The 5,271-nt window shown below is 47.5% G+C and overlaps 1 non-coding gene across 1 annotated transcript; it reads right to left on the bottom strand.

Moving 5' to 3' along the window:
- Positions 1–680: 680 nt before the first annotated feature.
- On the bottom strand, positions 681–752 carry trnae-cuc (transfer RNA glutamic acid (anticodon CUC)). The gene has a single exon. It is a non-coding gene; the product is annotated as a tRNA-Glu (tRNA).
- Positions 753–5,271: the final 4,519 nt, after the last annotated feature.

Raw genomic sequence — 5,271 nt, forward strand, 5'->3', positions numbered from 1 at the left:
ATGGATTAATGTTGTCCTTTGACATAACAGCCCTGTTCACATCCATTAACATCAACGTGGCCAAAGAAAACTGAAGATACTCCTCGAAGAACCAAAGACACAAACACAGCACCAACTTCATTAGCAAAGATAGCACTGTCAAGCTCGTGGAACTGTGCCTTACCACCCACTTCATATTCAATAACAAGCCCTACAAACAAATCAACGAAATACGCACGAAACCTCCAGCATCAGGATTCCTAGCAGAAGCAATAATGCAGAGACTCGAACAAACAGCCCTTCCAACGATCCAACCCAAACTTTGGGTCCGCTACAGCGATGACACTTTTGTCATCAAAAACTGAAACAAATTAGAGGAAACCTACAACACCATCAACAATATCCTTACTGGCATAAAATTCACAAAAGAGGAGAACAACAACAAAGTGCCATTTCTCGATGTTTCAGTGGAGCGAACAGTCAATGGTAAATTCAAAACAGCGTCTACAGGAAAACAATGCACGCGAACCAAGAACTTAACTACAGAAGCAATCACCCCTACACATCCAAACATATCTGAATCAGGACACAAATTCAACGAGCCACGACACACTGCAGCACCCAGGAACTTCGAAGATCAATAAGCAACTGAACAGAACCTTTACGAAGAACGGGGAGCCTTTAAACCCCCTGAAAACAGATTCCCTGACCGGGAATCGAACCCGGGCCGCGGCGGTGAGAGCGCCGAATCTAAACCACTAGACCACCAGGAAGATGCAAGCACAGGCTGATAGCTCTTCGGAAAATTACTTCCCTGCCCGGAAATCGAATCCGGGCCATGGTCGGTCGAAGGCTTTCACCTGTATATCCAACAATGTCATTTCTTGTATCCATTGCACCTGATGCAGTCTCCTCTACATTGGGGAGACTGGAGACTCCTCGCAGAGTCAAGTCACAGCGCTTGAAGGAACATCTCCAGGACACCCGCACCAATCAACCCCATCGTCCTATGGCCCAACATTTCAAACCCCCTCCCACTCTGCCGAGGACATGCAGGTCCTGGGCCTCCTCCATCGCCGCTCCCTCCCCACTTGATGCCTGGAGGATGAACGTCTAATCTCCCGCTTGGGGTAAATTCAACCCCAGGCCATCAATGTGGACTTCATCAGACTCTTCATTTCCACTCCCCCCACCTTACCTCAATTCCAAAGCTTCCAGCTCAGCGCTGTCCTCAGGACCTGTCCTACCTGCCAATCTCCCTCCCCACCTATCCGCTCCACCCTCCTCTCTGATCTGTCACCTCCATCCCCACCCCCATTCACCTATTGTACTTTTTGCTACCTTCGGCCCAGCACACCCCAGCCATAATTTATCTCTCCACCCTGGAGGGGTCCTGCCTCTATTCCTGATGAAGGGCTTTTGCCCGAAACGTCGATTTTCCTGCTCCTCGGAAGCTTTCTGACCTGCTGTGCTTTTCTAGCACCACTCTGATCTAAGCTCTGGTTTCCAGCATCTGCAGTCCTCATTTTGGCCGACCCAATAAACTCAGTGTGCCAATTGCACATCAACAAACTGACACAAGTAGACACAACGTCTGCAGAAACCCTAGCACATTACTTTACATTAAAGACATCTGGGAAATGATGTCCGGACAACTCAACCCTCTCAGCATCATTGTCGCCCACACATTTACCAACACACTTAAACAGCGGCTAATGAACCTGAAATACCCGATACAAACAACCAGAAAACGAATGTAATTTACAAAATACCATACAAGGAAATATATACATGAACTCTGCTGCACAGTTCTCTGTGGCAAGAAATGCTGGGATGAGATAAGGAAGATTTTTTCAGCCAAAACAAATCGACACTGACTGGACAGCCATTTAAAATCAACGCTGTCTGCCCACGATGGAAGATCCGAAGGGATGAACAGTTTTCTTATTTCCTGAAGATTTACAATGCTGAGACCGGGTTTTGGTGTTTGTTCCCTTTCCACTCCCAAGAGCCGCAGTGGTTGGGGCGGTGAGTTGGGGAAAGTGAAATGTGCCCATGAGCAGCATGTGGGTCTCTTTCAGTTCCCCTCCTCTGACAGCGCTGTGACTTGACTCTGATGTTCTCAGGGACATTTACTGACGCGAGACAGTGAAAAGTTTCTCATTCCTGCAGATTAGGAATTGCACCCATACGCCGGTTTCATGACAATGAGAAAGATTAATTGGGATGTGTGAAGAAGCTGTGAGCTGCAGTTGAAACAAGTAGGTGGAGTCAGATACGTCATCCATTGCCCCCATGGCCCTGAAGAAATGTTTGCTTTTGTCTGCTTGAGAGACTTTGGACACTGGTGTGGCAGGGAGAATACTGAGATACCGAGTGAAGAAGATTCAGTGCGCTGACTGTGAAAAGTGCTTCAAACCACTTACTCAGATTGGGGAATTAAAATCACACCCCTCGCGGTGGGAAAGACGATGTCCCCACCCTGGTTGTAATTTCAAACCCAGAGCAACACAAGGAAAGCTCCACCCAATGGGGAAACCGTGGAAATGTGGGGACTGTGGGAAAGGATTCCCTTCCCCATCAGTGCTGGAAACCCACAGACGCATTCACAACGGGGTGAGGACGTTCACCTGCTCAGTGTGCAGGAAGGGGTTCAGTCAGAGAGAAGCCATTCACGTGCCCCATGTGCAGGGGAGAGCTCACTCAGTCAGCTGCACTACCCTCCCACCAGTGGGTCCACACTGGAGGGAGGCCGTTCACCTGCTGTAAGTTCCAAAAGGGCTTCACCTGCTCCTCCCACCTGAGGAGGCACCACCGAGTTCACGTGCCAGTGCAAGGGGATTGAAGGAGCGATGGCCAAGTGCTCCGATCAACCCAGCACTGGGGCGTCCCAGGTTCGAATCCCACTGCGGTGGATGGCAGAATTGGAGCTCGTTCAGTAATTTGGAATTCAGAATCTAAGGATGGGTGCATTTTGAGCTGGAGGTGTTTTCTTTAAAAACTACTTTTTGTATGCCCTTTTCCTGGGGAAATCTGAAGCTGTAACAAAAGAGGGTCGTAGTAAAGGTTACTTGAACTTACCACCCGGCTTAGACTCTGTGACGTCCAACAGGTTTTTGTTTTAAAACTGCTCATTTCTTTCAGCCTCCAGCACTAATGTCATGTCTCAGAAGGACCAGTGAATGAGTCGCTAATATTGTTACAAATTGTATATTTTTTCAGGACTTCAGGTTCATTGTTTCATTGGAATTGCAAAGTTTACTGGCAACAGTGGGAGGTGTGGGCTGTATTCACTGGAAACAAAGTTTTAAAATCTCACAAACACCAGGGTATATTCTAACAGGTTTATTTGGAAGCACTAGGTTTCGAAGTGCTGCTCCTTCTTCAGGTAGCTGTGGTGTAGAATCACAAGACACAGAAAATATCACAAAAACATTATAGTGTCATTCAACATAAGTGACGTATTGAAGAAACCTAGATTGCTGTTAAATCTTTCATCTTTTAAAATGGGTTGCAGATTTCGGTTCATTAATATGTACATTCCAGAACTGTTAAGTCACGTTCTCCAGGAAACTTGATGTTTTATACAAGGAGGTAACACCTCACATCAAACAACGCATGAAAGCTGTGAGGTGAGTCTGTCTGTATCCCAATCTTGAGTCAGACTGCTTCTATTCCCAAATATATAATCCTGCAAATGCAAATTCACCCCAAATGTGTGAGTGCATGCATGAGAGAGAGAGTGTGTATGTGCGTGTGCATGCTGGGTAAAGTGTGTGTGTGATAGAGCGTCATCATGTGCGAAGGTGTATGCGTGGGTGTGAGTGGGGGGGCGTATTAGTGTGTGTCTGAGAGAGAGCATGTGTATCGGAAAGGCTCTGCATGAGCGTGTGAGTATGTAAGAGTGTGTGTGAGAGTGAGAGAGTGAGAGAGAGAGAGCGTAACAGTGAAGTGGGGTTACCTGTCATGTGACATGAACCCAAGTTCGCGATTGAGGCCATCCTCCTGGTTTCCGAACTTGGTTATCAGCGTTTGCTGGGCCACTAAAAATGATTAAGCAGTTACACAACACACATTGGAGAGGGCAGGGTGGGACTTGTCTTTCGATTTGCAGAAGGTGAGACGTTCTGGGTGCTGGAAGCGAAGGAATACACATACTGGAGGACCTTCGGCACAGAGAGATGGAGCTAGAAGCCAGGCTGCAGACACGTTGGGGGATTCACTGTGGAAACAGGCCGTTTGATCCACCAAGTCCACACTGACCCTCCGAAGAACATACCCCCACTCCCCGACCCACCAGTTAACCCCACAGCTAATCCCTGAATTTCGAACAACCAATCCACTCTAGCCTGCACATCTTTGGAACATGGGAGAAAACCCGAGCACCCAGAGGAAACCGACGTGAACAGGGGTTGGGGGAGGGGTAGGAAAGTGCAAACTCCACACAGTCACTGTGAGGGTGGGATCGAACCCAGGTCCCTGGCGCTGCGAGGAATCCCCTCTCCAGCTCTATGCATTCGATTGGCTTCTCCCCAATCTTGGTGACCCTCCAATCAGTTTGAGGAATTCAATTTGCTTCCATAGAGTTTCCACGGGGAAGGGATCGTTGTTACTCGGCAGATTGAACGATCCAATGAAGGGCTCGTCTATAGCGAGAACACTGGTCCACATTTCGCTGAAAAATTAAAGTTCTCTCCGCAATTAGAATCTTTGAGTACTCCCACGCAGGCTGCGTGTATTCACGGGGATTCTCAATGCATGTTGATATTTGAAATCATTTCCTGCAGACAAACATTTCCCCTCCTGGATTCAAACACAGCTGATATTCAGGCCTTGACTAAATTTCTTGTCCATGCCTGAAAAGCAAATCCTCCTCTGCTAATAACTTGAGAAAACAGATCACTGCTGTCAGTGCAGGGCACAAAATAGGATGAGAGAATTTTGGTTTGCACAGAACAGCCTTCTCTATCTTCTACCCGAAATCTCTGTCTCTCAATTCCTAAACCTTTCAATGTATTCCAACCCAAATTCATCCTTCCATCCTCCTGCCTTTGCCCAGCTCCCCTCTCCTGAAAGTGCTGACCCTCTGTTCAGTTTCTCAGCCATATCTCGCCATCATTAGTATATAGCCCACATCTTTATTTAGTTTTTAAAACAGAAAGGCAGTGGTTTGCTGATGCCAGGATGTGATGGTGATTGCATTCACACAGTGTTCCAGACTCGTCTCTCGTGTCATTCAGAAAAGTCTGCACTGCACATGTGCAGAGAAGGGGATGCTGGGTGTAGGTGGGA

Source organism: Chiloscyllium punctatum, chromosome 36 (genome assembly GCF_047496795.1).
Source record: "Chiloscyllium punctatum isolate Juve2018m chromosome 36, sChiPun1.3, whole genome shotgun sequence".
NCBI lineage: Eukaryota > Metazoa > Chordata > Chondrichthyes > Orectolobiformes > Hemiscylliidae > Chiloscyllium > Chiloscyllium punctatum.